Raw genomic sequence first — 25,156 nt, 5'->3', positions numbered from 1 at the left:
GGAACGGCGCGCCGCGGCGCCACGTGGCCAACCCCTCCCATAGATATCGTCCTACCTATTCACCCAGCAGCAGTACGCGCACATGTACACTTACATATTTCTATCCTGCATCCACATATCTGAGCTAGAGAGACCGACTAACCCTCCACGTCTTTCTTTTCCCTCTTCCCTTTCCTTGTCGGCGCGCACACACGTCCTTCTATCTTCAATTGTCGGGATATCGCACTCCTTTCTTCTTCGGCGTTGACTGTCCTTGCACTTGCGGATAGTGCGATATGTAAGTTCAGAGGGTAGTCCCTGGGTAACAGTTACTTGAACAACCGATCCCGGTTTTTCGGCTCGCTTTCGCGTGACTCGTATGGCTGCGGGAATTAATCGATGTGTTTAAGAAGTACGTGGTGAAGGTGTATATGGTTGAAACGATCGGGACAGTGGCGTTTGGTGACGATGGTTGTTTCTTATCCTCCCTCTCTCTCTCTCTCTCTCTCCCGCGAGCGAGCGAGCGCTTTCCTTTTAATCCACTTTGGGTGGTGAGCAGTTTATGTTCTTATCGCTTGGTAATTGCATTACTGGTCGAGGATATCTAGGTGGAAAATTCTCCTCGCTTGTTCCTGGTAATGTCCAAGGGAAGAAGTTTAGTCAATGGAGTACTTGTTTAATTCATTGAAGGTCAATGTTGTGTTAATGCAATATTTAATTCGGAATTTTTTGTAAGCAATTTATCTTACTAAATTTCGTCTTTTAATATTGTGCTTCTGGAAAGAAATTTGTAAGACTTGTTCGATATTGTTTTTCGTTACTATTTTCTTACCTAGCTATTATAGCCTTGTAAAGGTTGTATAAATTGAAGAGTAATTTATAGCATTATGATAAACAATATTTTTTTAAGTCATAAATCATCACTGTTTTGTATCTCTGGTTTATGCAGTGAACTCTCGTAAAACGTTTATTATTCTATTAAGGTTTTTATAACCCGAGAAAACAATATTTGATAATACATAATTTACGTTCTTTCACTTCACTTTCTTAGTGGAATAAACTAAAAGAATTTTTTGTACATGTTTTCCAGTACACCCAAATATAATGCCTGCATTTTCAAATTCGTATAATCATTGATATCATAAATCGAAGCAAAAGAAACTTGACCAGTTTAATGGAATTAAGAGTCGAAGAAGAAGTAAAAGAAAAGAAATGTTTAGATAATTATGGATATCGCAGCAATCATTATTTGTAATGAAAAGATTAGAAACTATCTTTATGATGTGGCATTATTTTAACTATTAAAATTTTCTATAAATGATGTAGGCTTATGTACAGAACTATTCTTTGCCTAATGCATTCCTTCATCGCGTTACGCATGTCAATCACAATCAGAGCTATTCTCTCTCTAGAACCTCTAATCGTTTGTATATTTCTAAGAATAGACGTATCTAGTGTTGCCAAATTATTCTTTCTATTACTGGGGGTTAATAGGTTCCTACCGAGGATATTAATGTTCAATACGTGTTTTAATTGTTAGCAATTAATAATCTACAAATCTTTCAAGTCTGTTTCACACATAATGCATAATAATTATGGAAATAAAATACTCCTTCAATATGTATCTAACTCCGACAAGAATAAAAAAAGCAAAAATAATTAGATATGTATGAAATATGAAATTACAATGCTTTGTTAGATTTTGATAGAAATATGGATGCAAAATAAAAGATAACGAGAAAAATCTTGATTAATCTAAGCGTATATTTTTTCTCAAATATAAGATACGGAAGAATCAGCATAAGAATACGGACTAAAGAAAATTTTTCCCATAGATAAGCACGGAGATGATTGTATAATGAGATGGTAGTAGCATTTCTTAGCAGCTGGAGGCGAATTTTTGCTCTGTAGAAGATAACGTTTGGGGAAACTAGTCCCAGCCTTCGAATTGTAGGACGAATTTTTTTCGCGAACATGTGATTTTAATAACTGTTGATCATTCAAATCATATTTTGATGCAAATTTGTTTTTCCTAATGTAATTTAATGAAATGTCAACAAACATCACAATATTATTATCGATGTAGTAAGAAAAAATGTCTAATATGAAGATATGGATATAACTTAATGATGTATAGTAAATTTTAACTGATTTTTCATAATATTATTATAGTAATAAAAAGATATCATTTCAGCATTAAACGAATCATCAATGAAATTTTTATAGCAAGAAGAATAATATGTATATAGACTTCAATATTATTAAACACTTATTAATAACATTAAAGTAACAAAAGTTTTATTATCAAAGACGTTTTTATTACCAAAGAACTTACTTATCGTTAGTTTACATATCGTATCATTAGTATTGTAGTTCAGGAGACATAATTTATATAATTTTCGCCCTACTATTTCCGCTATTTTCTGTTTCTCAGTCTTTTGTAGTGAAAAAGAATGTACAAGAAATAATGTATCCAAAAATATATTTGTATTAAGAAATTCTAAGTTATCTAGAAAGTTTCTGTGTGATTCTTATGAAAGAGATATTCCATCTGATAGAACTATTCATAAATGATGCATAAAATAATTAATGATTTCTTAATGGTTTTAATGATATCTTGATGATTATTCACATTCATCTTTTTTTTCATAAGTGGTAATATTTGTGAAAGAGTGTATATGTCTTCTTTATTTGTTTAAAAGTGTACATGATCTGTGCGGGTTATTACACACACAATTATGTTTTACTTCGAAAGTACATATACCAACTTATTATTAGATATGTCCTAATGAAGAATACATATATTAAATGATATTATAGCATAATAAATTTGTTCTTATCTTTGCCAGGATTAAAGTTGTATAGACGGTTACAATTAGAATGAATATATATATATCCAAAAATATTTTACAGATATCTATTTCTTGTCTTACTGAAGCTACAATTACATATCAGTATTTTTGATGAAATGAAAATGCACGAGACGTACACGTTCACGAGCAGATATAGATCAGCGCGTGGCCGAGTTGCAAGCATCGAAGATCCGCGTCGCGACGACCGCGCTTTCGCTCCGAAATTTCGAACATTTCCGCGGCTCGTTCGAGATTTATCACTTAAGAATGCATAACGATAAGTGTCAGCCATGATATTATAAAGCGTCGTTTCCACGGGCCGCATATTTTGCCGGAAAGCGGGGGCATCCGAAAATCGGGAACACCGCGTCGATGTTCGACAAAGAAAGAGAGAGAGAGAGATTATATGATCCGAACGATGGAAAAAGAGAATAAGAAAGAAAGAGAGAGACAGCAAGTGGTTCCCCGAGAGAACACGTGGGGCAAATAAATATGGTCGACGCGCACGTGCCAAAACGCGCGGGGCGTGGGTGGGATCGTAATTTCGAACGGCGACGATTTTTCAAAATCAAACGTAACCAAAAGGTCGTACTATAAATTTGCCGAGGCTTCTCTCTGCCCATAGGTACGTTGCGTAACGACACGTAACTCAATGTAATTCAATCGGCCTCGCATTTTTGCTCACGTTACCGCCATATATCAGTGGCCAGATCATACATCGACAGAATAGCTCTGATGCCCTTTCTCTCTCCCCCCTCTCCCACTCTCTCTCTTTTTTTCGTTCATTTCAAAACAGGGATGAGGAGGGTATGTCAGTGACAGATAGAAACGACGTTCTCCGCTGGAAATTAAAAATATAAAAAACTGTGCGCTCTATGCGATGGTGCCACCGACAAACCTATTTTTTAAATTAAATTCTACCACTTTTCCAGTATTGGACATGGCCGCTGGTGCCAGCTTAATAACTCGATGCTGGAACCTCCAACGGAACACTGGACTACGCGCGATATTGTACGGAGACTGTGTATGAAACTCGTTGCGTCGCGTCGTAGCCAAATACTCTATTGTATTTTACTTACGGAGATTAAATGTTGCTTATCGCGAAATCAACCGGCTTATCACTATCGGAGGCATCATATCACGTTTTGCGAGCCGAAATTCGTAACATTACTCGGATGATGTGGAGGTTGGAAGGTTTTCGAGCTTATATGTAATATATAATAATATATTATATTATTATATGAATTCAAGTAACTTCCAATATACATATATAGTATGTTATATCTCCAGATTGATTTCAAATTTTAACAATACAGTCACGATGTATCTCATCGTAATGCTAATGAAATTTCAAAATGTTTTATATAACACATAGAATATGTAGAAAATTTCTACAATAAGTGCCCAAATGGTTATGTGAACTACTGTATATAAGTTTTTAAGATTCATTCACTATAATTTACAAACAGATTTACGTGACCATTTGTACTCGTATTCTCTATTCTATGCTTAATAAATGTTTAATTTATCAAATATTTCAGTATTAAAGTTCAAAATCATAATACATATTTATGCTAAAAAAGATGGCTTTTTTGAATGCGTATAAGAAATAACATTTCTTCAGATGTTGCTAAATGAATTGATTTTGTTCGATGCATACAATTGTTCATAGGAAATTAAGACAGAAAAGATAACGTATCAAATGAATTCATAAGCTCATAAATACTTTTTGTTACTGTGATAGAACAAAAAAAAAAAGTATAGCTCTCTGTTATTTTAATGGTTTTAATGGTTTTGTTATTTTAATTTCATCTGCGTAAAATGACTTTTTTAAATCACATGTTTTTAAAAAGCACACAAAAGTGCAATTATGGATTGATGTAATATTTCTTTTATTCTTATAATTCTAGTTCTACATTTTTATTGTCATCATTTAAAAGTCCTTTAATTTTGAAGAAATGTTTGAATTCTATGCCTTTTAATCATTCGCAAAATTACTCGTTTCTCATTTACCTAATTTTATAACGCGAACGAGAATATTAGATGTTCCATCAAAACTACCATCGGAATTGAATGTTTCTTTTAACGTTGATTTTAAATAGTCTAATTACTGGCAATTGCACAATTCAATAATACTTAGATTTGAAGGCATAGTAAATAACTCATATTAAATAATTTCTATAACTTCAATATCCTATCAAGGGAATAATACCACTTTTTATCGATGTAATTCTTTTTTTTCAGTTCTTAGAAAAACCGTATTACTTATAGAATGACCTAGTACTAATTCAGTGACGTGAATACTAAATAAATGTTTAAGATACGGAACTAGAGTTAGAAATTTAAGAAATAGATAAGAAATATCTTATTGATATGGGTTAGTAGGTTAACGAAGATCGAATGACATGTGATTAGCTTTGTACATTGCTTATTTTGATTCGTTTAGTTTTTCTAAGCGCATGTTAGTAATATTTGATATAACTTGATATAAGTAAGATTGTTTGTATTGTAAGCGAAAATAGGTTATTTATTCATTAGGACATTCTCAGAATTTTAATAATATTGATTCTTTGTAGTATTAGTATGGGAATAAAAGTAAATACATATATATAAATAATTAAAAACGGTTATAAAAAGAAGGAGCAAATAACTAGTTACATTATTTTATATAATTAAAAATGAAACGATATGGTAATAGTTAGAAATATTCAAAAGGGATGAAAATGGTTTCAAAGTTTGAAATTTTTAATTAAAGTTAATTAGTTATAGCATTTGAAATTTTGCTATGGCTTTATGAAAAAGTAAGTAATAGAACCAGCAAAATTAATTTTGTTATAATAAGAAATTGTAAAATAAAACAAACTAGAAATATAAAATTGTAATTTAAATTACACATTGTGAAATACAAGAGTACGTTAAATACTTGAGTCGACGCACACAGTAAATATTTAAATTTCATTCTTAATATTATGTATTTCTGAATCAACAGTAACAAAGATTATTTGCAATGTCCTGAATATTTATTTGTAATCATAATTATTAGGAACTTTATAAAGCTTTCTTATTTCTTTGAAAAAGGGATAATTTCCTAGTAATTTACTGAAACACTCATGCTATTATTACAAGTCTCTAATAATACGAACTTATTTGCAAATGATGCAAAACTCATTCCGAATTGATGTTGAATTGATATAAATTAAAGAAAAATTATAAGGTTTATTACGATCTGGCGCGGGAATCCGGACGATTAAAAAGCACTGTCGCGAAATATGATATGGCAACCCGAACTATATATATCTATAATTTGTTCATTGTAACTGCAAACTGTCAATTATAAAGCATGCCAGTTAAATGACAGTATTTAAGAAGATTAGTCGTAGAAAGCATCCGATAAATGTTCCAAAAAGAGGGTATCAATGACTAATTGCCACCTGGAAATTGCATTAGCAGCGGAGCCAAGGTATTAACGTAATAACGATACTTCCGTATCGTTTAACTACTAAATACAAAGACAGTTAATTGCTTTGAGATATTACAAGAAGGTTGTTGGATGGAATTGCCTTTCTTACTTAATCGAAAGAATGGATAAAAATATATTGTTCGAAGATGACCAATATTCTGCACGCGAATTACATCATAAAAGGAGTTAACAACTTAGATATTATCGGAATGGCAGCTAGTTTATGGACGTATTTATGAAAATTTATCTGAAGTTACGATTGATTTTAAATTTATTTAAATCATGATTGACTTATTTTATGTTACATAAATATTTGTATTTTTTATTGTTTTAAAGTATCGTGTTTAATGATGATCTTAATGTTTAATGATTATTCGATTCTATTCTAATATTAATATTATAATACTATTCACTAAGCTAATAATTAGTCTTGGAAATTAATAGCAGAATAACAGAAGCTTTGTTTCCTAAATATCAAAATATTCAACAATGTGTTTTGTTACAAAATATTGTTATAAAATATTTCAAAAAAAGGGTACAATCCTTATACTTAATAATGAAAAGGAAAGGATGGAAAAGTGTCTTGGGTTCAACGAAGGATCATTCAAATATTTATTATAGTTTCAATATTTCGTAATCTTAGTAAACTTAAAACTTTTAAATTAATGATTTGTTTCAACACTTCGTATTTTACTAATACTGTGCATTAATACTAATAACAAACAAATATTTTTTTGCGCTACTTCCACTAATAAAAAATTTAAAAGACAATAAGATTACTGTACATATATATGATTAAATAAAGAAAATTTTCAGTTTTAAATAACTTCACTGTAGAAATGTGTTAGGTCGCATCAACAATTTTCAGAATGCAAAGAATTAAGCGTGTAAAAAATTGTATCAAATTTAGAATCCTATTTTTAAGAGAAAGCAGATTTATTAGAATCTTTATCTTTATTTAGAATCCTTTTTCACGCATAAAAATATATCAAGTTGAATCCGATGGGTTCATTCTATATCATACCATACTTTTTCATGGCATTCTTTTTAAAAGTGCAGTTAATACCAATTACACGAGGCATTATAAACAGTAAAATTACAATATTTTTATTTCCACTAAATTATACAAATCGCTTCAAAAACAAGCGATACAGCTAAAAAGTAATCTCAGTACCGAACCAATTATTCGTCATCGATACCAAAATATTTCAAATGTGCTCTTTGACCAATTACAAAGTAACAATAATTTCTTTTGAATGATGTATCCTATACAAAAATGCACCTTCAATATCAAAGGGACTCTACAGAGATATTTTTGTATATTATAAATGATAAACGAAGGATAGTGTTAAATTTATTTCCGCGTTTCTTCTCTTTTTTCGTAGAACAGAACGACTAAAGGGGAAATATCGATTCCTTTTTCAAACGGGCGCTTAATTGCTCGCAAATTTAATAGGGTCGAATACGTTCGGTTATAAAATACACAATAAGCGGGTTTTCTCGGTGCGGTGTAGCAAAGGTTGGAAGTTAAAGGGTTCGCTAGAGGTCCTTCAATTATGTATATAGCTTTCCACGAGAACGCCAAGTATGCGCACCTGAACAAAGGCATGGAAAGTACATGAATTTAAGAGGAACCACGAAATAAAAAAGGAAGAAGATAAAAAAGGGAAAAAAGAAAAGAAGGTGAAATCAGAGTGCGGAATCCATTAGCAAGTCCAGGCAAGCACGTTTTACCATCGACGTCCGATCTTTCATTCCCCGAGCGAAGAGTGCCGCAAGCTTTTGTGTATGTATGTATGAATGACTAGCTGTGCGAAGTGCTAACAGAGTTACCACCCCCATTTTCTTCTTTTCTCTTTTGCTATCTAAATTCATCTGTATCGAATTTCTAAGCGTGAAATATATTTGTCCGTGCATCCTCTCGATACGTTCTGTTGAATCTTGTGTAGGTTCGTCGACTTTGAAGCTTCTGTTTTTAATCGAGATGAATAACTAATTTAGATAGTTATTCTTTTTATTCGGATTTATAGGACTCTTTGATAGATAGTCGAAAATACATATTCAGCAATTGTCAATTGTAGATGAAACTGTTCAAACTATGATAAGAATAAAATATTTATTATGTTAAAAATGCAATCATTTGAAACTAGCAGAGTTGGCAGTAGTCTCTGGGAGGAGTAAATAATGCTTAATCAACATTGAACCATAAAAACAAAAATCAATTTTTTAAAAGTAAAATTCATATTGCATTTTCATGAGTAATTTAAATACATGTCATAGCAAATGCAGCATATTAAATGAAAACTACTTAAGTAAATCAAGTAAATTTAAGAGATAATATTATACCATAAGCAATTAACGAATTAATTATCACGAACATTTTATAAACGATATCACATATACTTTATCTTCCTTCTATTCAATTACAACAATTTCAAGCATAAATTATAACTCCACGTGTATACATTTAATTGAATGTAAAATAGAAAGGACAGACCGAATGTCTGTATGTTTTATTTTACGAGCATGTTTTATAAGCTTAAAATCACTGTGATAATCCGAACAATATTCATGGTTTTTAGATCTTTTCTAGGAATAACTTCAAGAATAATTCGTTCAGTTAGTAATATATTGATCACACAAATTGATTACAAAAATGTAAAAAAATTAATGCACTATTTTTACATATAGTTTATATAGGTGAAATTGCGTGAGAAATGAAATTTACAATGACTCATTTTCCAAATGGATTGTAAAAAATGAAAAAATTAGAAACTCAAGATTTAGGTAAATTGAAAATTGTAGGATTGGAAAGTTGTGTTTTGGAAAAACTAAGAATTGAATGATTGAATGATAGGAAAATTCAGAACGTAAAAATCGAATACTAATTGTAAATTTAATTGAGAAAAATTAGGATCTGAATTAAGGGAGAATTAGAAATGGAAAGATTGGACTATGAGAAAATTGGAATTTAGGAAATTGATATACTAACAAAATATAAAATTGAGAGTAATACATACTATAACCCCAACGTTAATACCATTGGAAGTAGAAAAATAATGTTCATGCACGTAAATTTAGTAATCTTAAATCTTAGCAATTCATTCATTACCGTTAAGACACACAACCTACATCCAACAATTGTCCCCGTCATTCTCTTTGATAATTAAAGGTCATAATTATATTGTCGGCAAATGACTCAAATTCAACAAGCAGAAAAGTGGTTCGACACAAAATCTCAACGAAGTCGTGACCCATTCCTTTCACTTTCTGCTCTTTGTTTCTATTTGTCCTCTGGTTTTCTCCGTCGTTTCTCGTTTCTTCGCCCAAATACCCTGAATGACGCTACTCAAAGTCTGCGATGGGAATAAAACTGGCTTGCGCCTGGGGAAGGAACGCGAGCATAAAATTACGAAGTAGGACCAAGGGGATGTCAACGGCTTTGGAAGAGTTATACTAATGATAAATCCATGATATATGAAATTTATGTAGATGGGTTGTTGCTAGTTCGTACGATTTCTGCACGTGCTCCAAGATTTGGAACTTGAGTGTGATGATACAAGAATAACTTTTAACTGAGTTTTCACTCATTCAATGCAAATTACGAGACATATCTGTATTTAGTGAAATTAACGTTGTGAGATAGTAAAGGGACTGTATTTTCTGTTACTGTCTTTGTTATTTTTTAGCATTGTTGTAATTGTATATTCAATGTAGTGCAGCATAATTAGTATATTATTGAAATACAAAAATACTATATGACATTGTGTGAAGTTTTATAAAAAGAATCGAATGAGATTTATTGAAGAATATTGTTACTGGGAATAATAATTTTAATAGGTTAATTTAACGCGATTGTATACTGTATGGTTTAAAATTTTTTGAGTGTTTAAAAATTAATTGTATGCTTGTTTTTGAATGAATAATTTATAATATATACTATTTAATAAAATGGGTTTTATCATTCAACAAATGAAAACTGGTCTTGCTCTTTGGTGAATCAAGTATGTAAAATAGAGTTTCTTAAAAATAATAAACATTTGAACATTTAACATTTAAAATAGAAAAGGAAGTTATGTGTACAAAATGTAATAAAAGCACGAATTTAAGCAATCTATAACAGAACTTAAGAATATGTAAATAATAAACAAAGTTGAAAATAAATTTAACAAGTTATATTATACTATATGTAATACTTTACATACACCAAAAAGGAGCCAACATAATTATAGTTATTACTTAACATAAATTACATACATTTAAGATCTTTTTATCACAGAAAAGCATTTAATAGATTGAAGCTTACTGAACAAAGTAATACGCGAATGAAATAGTTCTCGACCGTTTTATGATACTAAAATTACGCAAATGTAAGTTACTATACAAAAATTGATTAACTAGTGCCTTTTTGTGTAATTTTTCGTATATAAAAATTATTTTTTATTAATTATTAATAATAGAAACATATTTTTTCGGGTAGTTTTGTAAAGAAGGAATAATATATCAAAATTGAAAACCAATTTATCATGTACAAATACATTTATCGTTTAAGACTTATTAACTAATAAATCGTCTAATTAATGACTTAGAAAAGTACAATATTGCATGTATGCAATATTGAATATGAAGAAGTAAAATATATCAATTCAATTTTTTGAATTCAAACTCAAACAAATACTACAATAAGCTTTTCTCGGGGAATAAATCATGTTAAATACAACATAAGTCATTCAACTAGACACGTTAATATCGACAATAAAAACCCGTTTACAACGCCCATACAATTTATTCCATAAAAGAACGACAAGAGACGAATAACCAAAAGGCATCCGAGATTCAAACGAGCAATTTGCGCGAGCTTCCCATTAGACTCCCCGAAACAGCTGTTTAATAACGCATTATGCCGCATGCATGGGAGTTAACAGCAGAAACAGGAGTAATCGTTTGTAATGCTTCTCACCACGCAATCCAGTCCTTTACCTTTCACCTGCTGCGCAAGTTTCAAGACCACTCGGCGCGTATCTCGTCGTTTTCATCGTGTGCTTCTTCATGAAAACTCACATGCTCTCGTTAGCCCAGTCACGAGAACGACCTACTATACCTGCACCTACAATAGGATACTTGTATAACGAGATAAAAAAATTCCTACTGCCCTTGTGTGGCACTATTTGAGAAATAACAGTGGGGATGAAATGCTTTTTAAGGAAATGAAGATTGCAGAGGAAAAAGACGATGAATTTATGTATGAAAAATTATGTCACTTAAGTGGTGACCATTTTAGTGAATGCAACTTTATATTCGCTCCGGGAGGTTCGCTGCTACTCCCCCAACAGTTCTTCGTTTATCATCCTTAGTTGCTGGCGAATGGCGTCCTTCAGTTCTCCTAATGTTTGTGGCTTTCCTTCGTATACGCGTGACTTGAGGTAATCTCACAGAAAAAAGTTACACACTGAAAAATCAGGTGACCAAGGAGACCGAGGAACCTGATTATGAGCGGTGGTCCCATCTTGTGAAACTACACATATTGTCTGTTAATCCTTCCTCTCCATAGTTCCGATTTCAAGAAATTGTTGATCATATTGATGTATCAAACTGAGTTTACAGTCGCGGTGATTCCATTTTCCTCAAAAAAGTACGGGCCAATGATATCAAATTTACCAATAGCACATCTAACCGCCACCTTCGGGTTATGCAAGTATTGGAAGTTCTGTTTCTTTACTGAATGTGAAATGTGCTTCATCACTCATCATGATGGTTGCGTCCTCATGTTCTTCAATAATATTTCGAGCATTAGCTCGGCGGAGACTGAACGTTGTCAAAATCCCCTTCGTTTAACTTCTAAACGACCATCGTTTTGTAAGGATGGAGTTCCATATCTTTGTGTAGCATTCGCCTTACTGTGCTTTCGCTCATTCCTAATTCAGCAGCATGTCGCCGAGCAGAACAAGTTGGACTCCGTATGATGGCTTCTCTCACTCTTCCCACGTTCTCCAGAGTTCTTGCAGTTTGCGACAAGTCCAGGTGGTTTCTTTTTCATTACTGTTCCTCTTGTTCGAAAAGATGTTACCCACCTTGAGATGGTATGTTCCCTTGACTTGAAATGTTCCCATGACGCCCAATATTGAAACGCCGACGAAAGAGTTTCAATAACCGACTTATCGCTTTTTACGAAACTACCGTATACAAACATTCATGCTCTAATGTCCACAGCGACATGATAATAAATGAAGTGATATTGCCTAACGCGTTAAATACCCTCCTACTCAAGCATCTACCCCCACTGTCTGCTTCGTAACGTTCATTTGAAAATCGTCTGTTTCCCATAACGCACCCTATATTTTATAAAACATTTTGCAAATTCATTAGCACTACGATGAGACACGACTATCATTGGTAAAATTTGAAACTAATTCGAAAATATATATAGAAATTACAAGATATTTATTGTAGACATATATTTAATAAAAAATTAGTATGTACCATGAATAGCCATTTTAAACATACAATAAATGTTAAATATGTTTATTAATGTAATGGATAATCGACTGTTCAAATACTTCTGGGCAATGTGTACTTGTACAACATATCTTGTAATTTCTATATAAATTTTCAAACCTTTTTAAAACTTTATCAATGCAATTATGATAGTCGTGTGCTAATGTGTTAATGTAATTTCAAAATGGTTTCACATAATGCACATGATACATTCATAAAAAGTGTCTAGAAGCGTTCAAATATTTTTATGAGATTGTGTACATCTCGCGTTATGGGGTTTTTATAGGGTCTTCTTGTACTCCTTCGTGTCTCTTCGAATAAAACAAAAGAAAAAAAAAGAAACGAATACCAAAACGTTCGACGAAGAGACACCGTGAAGATGAAACCGTAAAGAATGGCGAAGATAAAAGGTGATGGAAAAGTAAAATTTCAAAAAGAAAGGAAGGAAGGTAAACGAAAGGAGGAAAAATCGTAAGTTAGGTTCCAACAACTGAAACACACACATGACGAGTTCTTCATTGGTAGCCTGCCAAAGCGGCGCGGCGATTGGTCGTGGTTCGAAAGCAAAGTGGATCAGCCGGCCGTATAAAACTCGTCCTGTTGGAAAAATCCTGAAACGCGGGTTTGGTGCTGTGTCGCTTGACCGGTAAATATTGCCCGGTGCGTCCGTGGACACTTTTTCTTCGCTGTCTCGCCACGTTCCCGTGCTCATAAACAACATAATGACGCGCCAACGCGAAACCCAATTCCTGGATTCAACGATTCGCGGAGGTGTCCAGAGAGCCTGCTTGCGTGTACGTACAACTGTTCGATGCACACATAGGAACGGAGCCGGCGACTAAAAGCTGGAAGAGCAGAGAGCTGGAGAGAACGGTAAAAGCCACCGCGACAACGGCCTCCGGGCTGCATGTAAATCACGGCTAGGACGTCGACGACGACGACGACAGCAACGCGAGCGGGGTCTCGTCTCCCTTTCCTGGCTTCTGCTTGCTGCTGCTACTGCTGCTCGTTCTTCCCACCCTGCTTCCATCGTCAGTCCATCAGCTTCTCGCTAAACGAAGCTGCTCGTCGATCGTACACGCTGCATCTATTTCGACAACTTTTCCATCGTTCTTTTGTCGTCGGCTGTAACACGCAATACGCGAGCGAATCGGATGATCCATTAGATTTGGTAAGGAATAAGTAGAAGTAGACGTCTTTGACAGAGGGCTACATTGCGAAATGCTATAAGAGCTTTTGAGAAAATGAATATGTTTGAAGATCATGTGGACTGTTTGAGGGATTTTAATTTTCTTTTAAGTACTAGGAGAGAATCGTGCAGTACCGAGCGCTGTAAGTTTTTCTGTTACGTCTTGGACTGGTCGGTGAATATCAAAATTTTAAAAATGAGTTTGTAGTACAAATGCAACTTAATTATGTGGAATTATGTAATTTAATTATTTATTTATGTAAATTAATGGCAATTAATTTTGTGAAATTAAATAATAAAGATTGACATTTTAATTTTAAGTAGTAGATTTTTCGACCTAAATGATTAATAATGTTAAAAAAGAAACATTTACAGCTTAGGATATACATCTTTATTCAAATTTTATTTTTACATATATCACAAGTAAAATAATTAATATTTTCTTGATCTATACATTCGAATGTGTGCCCAGCCATCACATTTATCGTTTTTGAAACATTGAAAAGCTTCAACGGTTTGTTTCTGGATCATCTTATTTTCGAGAAGTAGCTTCAAAGCCGCATTCATGCCTTCTTCTGTCCATTTTCCTTCTTTCTGTTTTGCAATTTCGGAGATTTTTCTGTGGGAAAAGGTAGAAGATTAAATGAACATCTTTTAATTTAATTTCAGTTACCAACAGATTGAACTTACAGATAAAAAATATTTAATCTATACTTGATGGCAGTTGGATGGTCGATACTGGCCGACAAACATTTGAAAACATTTTTAGATCATAATGTATATAATATACAAAGAAAATTGCAAACTGGAACTGATAATTATACTTAATAGATTAGAATCTTTTACTTACCTGAGAAACAAAATATCAGTTCTAGAAAATAACTTTTAAATAATTCGAAATATCAATCTATACATTTAACGTGTTAGAACAGCGAAAACAATGGAATAAACGATATGACTTCGAAACATGTTACACAGAATCGTCATATTCATTTGTTTATTCAAATAGAGGTGCTAATATTTAGTGGAAAAAGTCAGAAGTAACTGATCGGTACTGTATGCCAGTCAGTCCTGCACGATTCTCTCGTATATGCATTGTTTGTTTGATTAGATCTACATATATACGTGCGGTGAATAGTTAATGTGTTTGTATTTTATGCACTAGTTGTTAAACGATTTTGAAGAATTTTTGCTTTATTCGTATAATCGGGTTCATAATTTGAAAAACTTTTGCTGATAATTGTATTTACTTAGAAAGTAATTTGTATAAATTCAGTTCAATGTAAAAGTATTTTATATAAAAAGACCATGTTCATTGGGTTATTAAAAATTATAAATTCATTTATAGAAGTATTTAAACAGTTCCTTTTTCTCCTACAATATGTACTTGCGTTTTAAAGTATTTCCCATTTTTAGCGAAACTTTAATATTCGATATAAATTATGAATTCTAAATGATGTATAAATAAAATTTTTAATACATTACCATATTATACATCAGCTACATTCCTTGTCATATAAGATGTGAATTCTACAATTATTTAAATTTACTTAGATTTTGAAAAAGATATGATAAATGCCCAGAGTTTTATGCGATAGTGTATTTTCACGAAGATATATTTTAAAAAGCTTTATTAATTACGTGTTATTTTTCTATTTATCTTACTAACAAGTTATTGAATCTAATCTATGAAACCAACTTCTACATGTTTATTTAAATGTATAATTCAAGTGTTCCCTATCAAGTTTTTATTTTTATTCGTATTAGAACAATTTTCTACCATTTCGATAGTATATAGTTTCCACTTCTGCTTCTGAATCAATTTGCGATACCATTTTTCGTGTCAGCATTACTTTGTGATTAAAAAAAGATCGATATATCCAAAAAAGAAAGATTTTGCTCTTAGCAAAATGGATTTCAGCAAGAATGTCAGTTTCTGATGTCAAGAATAAGCAAGTTCAGAATACGAATTTTGTTGGAGCATACGTTGATCTGTAGCTTATTATTAACGACGGAACAAAACTTTTTCTTAGACTTTGGATTAATATCGACACTTACCTCATAGTCATAGAAATAAAATATTTTGAAATTTTTCCTCTCCATTTTTCTTTCAACTTTTCTCAAATTGCATTTTTTGCAATTTTGAACAAATTTGAAAGTAACAACGAAGATATCGCTTAATACAACTTAACATACAGAAGTGTGAACAATTTTTCGGAATTTCCTTTTACGTAACAACAAGCAAAGAATCAAATAATTCGATGAATAAAATAATTGAGATATAATAGACAGCTTTTTCGTGATCCATTCTTTTAATTAGCAGAAACTAAATATGTCTTGTTATAATGAGTGCTCAATTTCTCAAAAATTTCAAGAAAGCATTTATTAAAGCATAAACCTCAACAAAATATGGAAAAGTCTCAGGAGCGACTAAACTCTATGTTGATAGCAATCTGAGTTTTCTCTGACTTGTGATACAGAATAGCTTCCTACACATTATTTACAGTAAAAAAATCATTCTATATGTTGTTAAGAAAATAGAAAATATATGTGCAATTCTAAAGGAAAGGAAAAATACATATGTTAATGATTGCTTCTTCAGTTAATTTTCATGGAAGAAAAGGCAAATTATACATTCTGTCGTAGAAATATTTGAAAAAATCTATGTTCATATGTGATGTTTCCTTAAATATAAGGGATAGGTATGTGGCGGATCGGTATCAACAGGACGCTGACAGGTCGAGGCATCAACGCGGCGCAACACCTCCCGGGCGATCCGCTGGTACCAACCGCCAACACTAGAGGGCTACGACGACAACGGGTCTGTCTGTCGATTCTGAGGGGCAATCTTGCCGTTCGCCTCCCGTTCTCTCTGTCTCGATAATGGCGACCCTCTGTCTTCTCAACGAGTGTGTCTCGTAAATTCGATCGGCTGCTCGCGTCAACTTTTCTACGTCCGTTTCGTTCACCGCGGCCAGGGCGGGTGTCTATATATTCCGGGAGTCGCTCCCTCCAGGGTGTGAGGAGCGGGCGATGTCTAGATATTCCGGAAGTCGCTCCCTCCAGCGTGTGAGGAGGAAGTCGTCCGGCATGGAGGGACCGGCTAGTCTTCTCAGGTGTTGATGGAATTGGGACGGCTTTTGATCGCCCATCTCTTCGAAAGTCAGCAGTTTGCGTGACTTCGTGCTGGCTGTATCAGCCAACTCTCGAATGATCGTGTTTTTTAACTTATCGTATTGTTCGCCTCTGGTATCCTCCTCTTCACGTCCTCGATATGCGACATGTACCGACCGCCGAGGCACCTGGCGAGGGTCACGAACTTTCGCTTGTTGTCCGTAAGATCCATGTCCTCGAACTGTATTTCCAGAAGCGTAAACCACGCCGTGACCTCCGAGGGGCTGCAGCGGAGGCATATTAATTATTTGGTAAACTCGTGCACTGTTCGCAATCCCCTCGGTATTTGCCATCGTACAGCAGTTTCAATTCGCGGCGTTTATAGAGTCTCAGTATCACTATCACAGTCACCTCTTTAACTTTCACTCACGCCGGGGTCACCAATGTGGCGGATGAAAAGAGAGAGAGAGTGCGTTTCGTCCCGGGACTACCAGTGGACTCGTTAGTAAGGCTATGCCCGGTAGTCCCTGCCTTAGACGTAGAGGGAGTCTCGCTAGGTGCGATATTTGTATCAATCGCTCGTATATGCGACCGCTAGCGAGTTAGACAGACAGACTCGTTGTCGTCGTAGCCCTCTAGTGTTGGCGGTTGGTACCAGCGGATCGCCCGGGAGGTGTTGCGCCGCGTTGATGCCTCGACCTGTCAGCGTCCTGTTGATACCGATCCGCCACAGGTATAACTGGGACGAATTTAGCGTACCGAAAAAAGAAAAAGAGTTCATATAAATATATGGCCGATATAGCATTATTATCGAATAACAGCTTTTTATATTGCAATAATCGTAATTGCTTGCTTAAACATGTTAAATACCTCATTTATCATTGATAATATAAAAAAATGTCGAACAAGGAAAAACGAGGATAAACGAGGAAAAACATTACTTGATTTCGAGGAGCATATATGTTGGCAATCATGAAATTATTCTCAAGGTCATATTTTTTGAGACTTCAAATTCGTCGATGTCTTAGTTGAGGTAAGAGGTAAGACTAGTTCAGTGACCTATAATACCATGACATTCACGTGACCATAAATGCAAAAAATTTAAAAATGTTTGATAATAGCTGCAAATAATAAAATAACTGTAATAGAGAGATCAGTAAAGAAAAATTTACTTCAACAAAGTTCAAAATGATGTTCAATAGAAGAAACGTTTCCTCAATGTTAGATCGGCCTTTATACAACTCTAATAGCCTGTGTGTTTGTTTGATCTCACGCACCTACACTTCTCTCCGTGGAATATAATTGACGAAACAGTTTATCATGATATTTCCACAACATTAGAAGTGCGTGTGCTAATATTCGTCAGTAATTTATAGGAATGGCCAAAGATCGTATGTTAATCTTTCACAGAAATATATTGAATTAGATGGTCACTATTTTGCACACTTGTTGAAATGAGTTTTTTTTCATTAATTTCTCTATCATAATCATGGTATTATTCGCTGATACCTATTATCGAACATCTCTGAATTTTTCGTGCTCATATGAATGCCATGATATTATAGGTTTTTGGATTGGTCTTAATCTCAGCTATAACGCCATGATAATAAAAATATATAGCCCCATTTAGAAAGACATTAATGACTTTGTAATCTGGAAAAATGTGATATTGAGAAAAATTTTATGATTAATATCATATTTGCCCTTCTAAATCAAATAATGCCTTCGTCTAACATTTTTTCTTATCATTAATAATAAGTGAAATATGTAAGGTACTCGAGTTAGGTGATGCACCCTGTATATTTTGCTGTTTATCTTACTTTGTACTCCCTAATCGATATCCTTGTATTGGTTGAAATAAACGACCAAGAAGTTTTCCATGAGATATGCTTGTTACCGTTTACAGTTGTAAATCGAGTTTATTTTAAAATGGAGTACCTATTTTTAACGTATTTATCATCATTGCAGCATTTATTTTTCTAAAATCGTCCGAGTTTAGATTTCTTTGATAATTTCGCGCCAAACGTTGACAAACTATGTATATTTATTCAAGTGGTACTCTTAATCGATTTGAAGTTGTCTAATTATAGATCTACTTCAAATACGAGTATTTCGGCGATTTAAGAGAAGTAAAAATAAATTAGCTGACGAATAACTTTTTAAAGTTTATCATTAGCTAAACTCTCGATATCAAATGAAAGAAATAAGAGAAATAGGAAAATTATTACACTAGAAATAAGAAATCCATTATTTTCATAAAATAAAACATTTTAAAAATATACACTTCAAGAGAAAATGACAAGAATTATGAATTTTTACTTTTATATAAAATTACCGTTAATATAAATTAATTTGATTTTTATCAATAATCATGATCATACTACAATTATGTATACAAATTCATGATTTTTCAAATATAAGTAAAGGATCGTAATTCAAATAAGAGAATGTTTTATTTTCTAAATGTAATAATATGTCTCTTACTTTTGATATTTTATATACTTTTGCATTTGAGTACATGCGTGTACATTTTTACACATAAAACATTGCTCGGGATTTGGAGTAGCCGTCCGTTTATGACTCGGGCAACACCTCTGTTTTTTGGGAAACTCCGAATTGCCTGCCTTCCCGAGCGATTAACCTGATGACGCAGGGTTTTAAAAAACCCTGGTAATACCGAAGGATATGCACCCCCGAGAGTACAGGTGAACCTGTGAAAAGTCAGGGACGGAAAGAACGATGTACGATGGAGACTCAGCGGTTGGGGGAGTATCAATAACATATTGGGACAAACATAATGAGAACAATTACATAACATAACACATTGAGAAAAATTACATCTTCTTCAGTCTCAACAACATCTTACGACGGTCGTGATCAAAACATCCAACTCTGCTTGTATACAACAAGTGCAAATAAAATGCCAAACTACCCTAGCACTCGATATATTAAACCTCCTCCACCTTGAGCGTTAATTCATTCAAGATTCGCGATATCAACCGATCGGTTGGACCCGACCGGTCGCTATTCAGTTGATAATTCGCAATAAACATGTTAGAAACATATTGTTTTCACACATATAAAGTTAGATTAGATACGAAAGAAACTGTCACATACAAGTGTCAAAATATTTAGAAATAATTATAAACAGAATGTACCCACTGTTATTAAAGATTATTTAACTAATTTTATCGAATCACATTTTACCAATCCAAAATTCCCTTAGTATTTGTGAGACGGTCTCAATTAATTTAGTTACTTTGACTGATTCTAAAATAAATAACTGTACTATTGTAATAATTGTTGTTATTTAATGATACCAAAGTGAGTCATAACATTTTTTTTCCTGCTTTGGCTCAATATTTATCTATCCTATATTTCACGTAATAAATTATTATCTTCGAAATCATTATTAGAATATGACTCCATTTAATTGAAACTATTGCGGAACTAGCAATTCATATAATAGTTATTGATTCTCTGTACTATTTTCATTTATATAATAGGAACTCATGTTCAAATAAATGGATGTAGTCGGCAGGAATTCATTTAATCAGATACTAACTAAAATTCCGTTTCAGTAAGTGGTGTTCTATAATAACTATTATATCGAATTCTCTAATCTTGTAGTCCACATTTATAATATTATATAACAATTACTGTAGAACCTCTATTATTTGAATACTCCTTATCTGAACGTCTTGTTATCTGTATATCATATTTACTGTGACAATACTGTAATGTATATTATAGATACATATTTATTTATTTTCCCCTCTATAATTGAGAACCTATTTATAATATGATTAGGTATAATTAGTACAATCATAAGCGGAAATTACACAAATGAAGTCATTCTAGATATTATTTTACAGAATACCAGGTCTCTTTTAATATGATTACTATAATAGACGATAAAAACTATAATGTTCACGTATTCATCAGATAAAATTATTTGAACATAGACACATTGGTTAGATAAAAGTATTTTATATAATAATTGTAAATCAAATATTTTACCTGCACTGAATATTGAGGATTATTAATGTAATGGATAATTGATTGCCTAAATACTTTTGTAACTCTATAAAATGCAAGTACAATAAATATCCTACGTTATGTACATTTTCAAATATGTTTCAAATTTTATCAATATAATCATAATAGTCTTACATATTTCAATAACTATGAAGTTTCGAAATATTTTGTATAATACGCGTAGTATATTCATAAAATGTTTTTATAAATGTTTAATTGCTTTAGTGCGCCACTGTATATAAGAATGTACATAATAAAAAAAAATTAACGCATCATCATTTTCTTTTGTTACAGAAATCCCATGTGTCGAGGACGAGCTGGAGGATCGACGAGTACTTGTGATAAGATGTAGAAATAATTATACCGGACCACAACCAAGATATGTACCATACCAACAAACGTACTTCAAAGATGCCGATTTACGCCTGTGCAACTGTGGTGCGAAAAGAACGCCGTAAATGCGATCAACATCGGGGAGCAGGCAATGTCGTTTCGTTGCCACTATTTCATGCAACGATTAGGTGGAAATGAAACATAGCAAGAAGTTCGAGACTCCAAACATCAAATAGCATGAGATTTTGCCGATTCGCAATCCTAGATCCGAGATATTTCTTCGTTCTAGCGTTTGGATAACGACAAAATACTTTTAATCGTTGTTATGACCCTCTCATTAGAAAAATACGTAAGGTTTTCCTGTTTTCTGTTACATTTTCCGTGCGATAGTTAGAGTTTAATGTTTTGTGGTGATGAGAAACGTAATCATGACGTCATTGGAGGATGTAGCATAGGTAGAAAACGATTGTATTACATTTCAGTGAGGAAAATGTAACCGGAAGTTGAGTCGATGGAATTCTTCTTATGCTTGAAGATTGAATCAGCATAGATCTACGGTTTGAACCTTTTAATTCTATATTTGCGAGCACACTCTAATTTACTCAAAAATTGATCATTGATTGAGACAAACTAAATCTAAAGAAACATTTCGCAATTAAAACTATTGCTAGCTGACAATTTCTAGAATTTAATCAATGCATCCGAATTCATTATTTTCTTTTTAACTTCTTTTGAAAATAGAATTGCTTCACTTGCTCAAAATCTCTTCGCCTCACAATGTTTTTGTATAATGTGAATGCTTCTGTATAATGTGACCTCAAAATTTGTTATTCAGGATAAACTTATATCAAATAAAATATTCCAGCACGAATTCCATGACACATATGTAAACGTATCTTCTAAGAAAGAGAGAGAAAGATCATTTATATTCTGGAAGTCTATCTTTTTACTTCAAAAAGTATGCATCAAAATGAAGAGCTTGGCCTACGATAAATTCTTTCGCGCGAATCGGCACGATTTCCGGAATTTTTCACCATTCGAGCTATGGGTGAACAAGCAACATCCCGTCGACTTCTCTCGATCGCTGGAGTATTCCGATCAGCTTCTCCAGATCCTTCTTGTTTCCTTCCTCGTGACTTCCGCGCGAGTGCGTGTGCACGACCAGGAGAACCTGCGCCTGCAACCTGCAACTCATGTCACGTGGCACGAAGATCGTCGCGTGCTCCTCCGTTCGACGCTACACACGCATGCTGCGAACTAGCGGCAACTCACAAAGGCGTTCGACTTCCGTCTCGGATCTCTCGATAGCCCGTAATACGCATAGACATTACACATAATCGTCCCACGGCAGACAAATCGGCGCTATGGACAAATCCACGAGATTTCGTTACTTTTCTTTTGTGTTCGTGTATATGTATAGTTCGTATATATATAATATATACGCGCCGTTGGATCGTGATTCCCGTTCGCCAGTTTATTTTTGCGAATCCGCGACGAACGGTAGAATCCGCGAACGGCGAATAATATGCCACGTTGGGCCAGTTTAACAGAGTAAACGAAAAATTCACTTGCACATTTTCTACTTTTTTGCGGTTTTTCTTTTATTTCTTGTTTATTTGTCTCATCACGATGACATGCAAAATTACTCGTAATTCGTTTGCGTGGCTCCAAATAAGTAAGAACCGAAAGGAAAAAAAGGGAAAAATGACGGACAACTAAGATAATAAAATGAGCGACGAATGGACAAGACGTCTTTGCCGACGTTTCGCCGTACGTACACGATCTCTTTCCCTATAGAAGTAACCTCATGTGCACGAAGGCGCATATTATACATATATAAATAAATATAGATATAAGTATATTATATAAAAATAAGTAAATATAAATATACAATGATACATGAATATGAGAAAACGAAGGACACACAATATTATTGTATATGTAACTAAAATATTTAAGAGAAACTGTGCGCGGATATCGCTACGAATTCTATGTTGCGATATATATGTATGATATTTATATATATAACAGTAATTATATATATAATGTTATATATATATATAGAACACATCATACATGTATATGATATTATACAAGGATAAAAATATATTGAACATATTCTATAGAATATTGTACGTTTGCTAATGTTATGTATAGTATACAAAAGGAAAAAATATATATAATTACGTGTATAATTATATATATATATATAACCTTTGCCTATATATATATAAATATATAGGCAAAGAGATAAGTACATAGGTTATGTATAAGATATAGGTACAATTAACGTTAAGTAAAATGCTACAAGTAGATATGTCTAAAAGAAGGATAAAGTTTTTAGTCAGATGGTTAGGAATCGAAATTGACACGACGACGAAAGCTTATTCTGCGTGGCTTCTTTTAAATTTGTCGCGTCATCTTACAATAGAGGAACAGAATGGATAACACGTTGGTGCTTTTCGATAGGTGAACGTTTCCTTTTCGTTTCTTTCATCTTTTCTATTTCTTTTTTGTTTTGTATTTTTTTTTTTTTTTTGTCTGCAAAACTGTAATCGTTAAATCGATGTGCTATTTAAATAAACGGGACTGACACTATCATACACCGGCGCTGTTCTTCACAGACGGGCATTTTATGCTTTTAGTAAAATATTAAACAAATTTTCCTAGAAATCAGTGTAAACGATACGAAGATGTACGAGTACTTCGAAAATCGAGCATATTTGATCGAATAACCTTAATCGTATAATTCGTAAGGGGATTCCTATCGATCGTATCAACGTTACTTGTTTAAGATACATTTCCATCACTGTCATCCGAAATGTATGCATTTTTTGACAGTATCAGCCCGACGAATTAAAGGGTCCTGTACGATGTTCCTCGAGGATTGCGATAATCTTGTAGGCTGGTTAAAAAGAAGTGCGTGAGTCGAGATCAGTGTCTTTTACTATTGAAGAGCTTAGGTGAATTTAGTAGACTTTAATCGTCCGACGATCAAACGATACAAGAACAGATCTTCGAAACGTCGAAGATCGCTATTAAATAGCTTTCAAAGTCTGTAAAGTACATGGTGGCTACATGTTAAGGGTATCTCGAATACTGTAGTGAAGAAGAAAGTCAATTTTATCAACAAATATGATTAAGTCTAGGGTAACCTTTGCGTGTATGTATAAAACCAATAGCAGACCCCGTTCGACTGAAAAACACGTTTGCTATGGGGCTGGGTGACAAACGAGGTAAACCACTAACGACGACTGATCAATAATTTTTGCTACTTTGAGTTTATGCTCGTAACCATGCTTATATCATTTTAAGTTCAGATTTATTCATTATAAAGCAATTGGATTGGATGTTATAGTTAAAAAGAATAAAATCCGTGTTTGTCTATTAATTATTTTTTATTTTTACTCAGAATTTCATTAACCAATTTTAAGCAATCAGGTAGTTCAAAAATGTTTTATTTTTTAGATGATTATGAGTTGGTTATAATATAGTAAACAATCGTCGTACATGGAATATTTATTATTTTTCAATAATTAGAAAATTTGATGTTCTTTAAGTTAGTAACTGAAATTAAATTATTTGTAACCATATATCTGGAATATAATGAATAAAAATTATAATATTAAATAGTTTGTTTCATACGAATAATTTTTGTTATATTGCGGCAAAAAAATACAAATTGATTTTAAACCA

At 33.1% G+C, this 25,156-nt stretch overlaps 1 protein-coding gene across 1 annotated transcript in view; it reads left to right on the top strand.

The window, feature by feature from the left end:
- Positions 1 to 24,851, top strand: part of LOC100745007 (forkhead box protein O) — a 298,728-nt gene extending 273,877 nt beyond the window's left edge. The window contains exon 8 of the transcript XR_001102114.3: positions 21,422 to 24,851. The gene's annotated coding sequence lies outside the window, so the exon portion shown is untranslated. The remainder of the gene's footprint in view (positions 1 to 21,421) is intronic.
- Positions 24,852 to 25,156: the final 305 nt, after the last annotated feature.

The sequence above is a fragment of the Bombus impatiens genome, unplaced genomic scaffold (genome assembly GCF_000188095.3).
Source record: "Bombus impatiens unplaced genomic scaffold, BIMP_2.2 scf_0191, whole genome shotgun sequence".
In the NCBI taxonomy this organism is placed as follows: Eukaryota; Metazoa; Arthropoda; class Insecta; order Hymenoptera; family Apidae; genus Bombus; species Bombus impatiens.
Note: the sequence above shows the minus strand (reverse complement) of the source record. Positions and strands in the feature narration are given on the sequence as shown.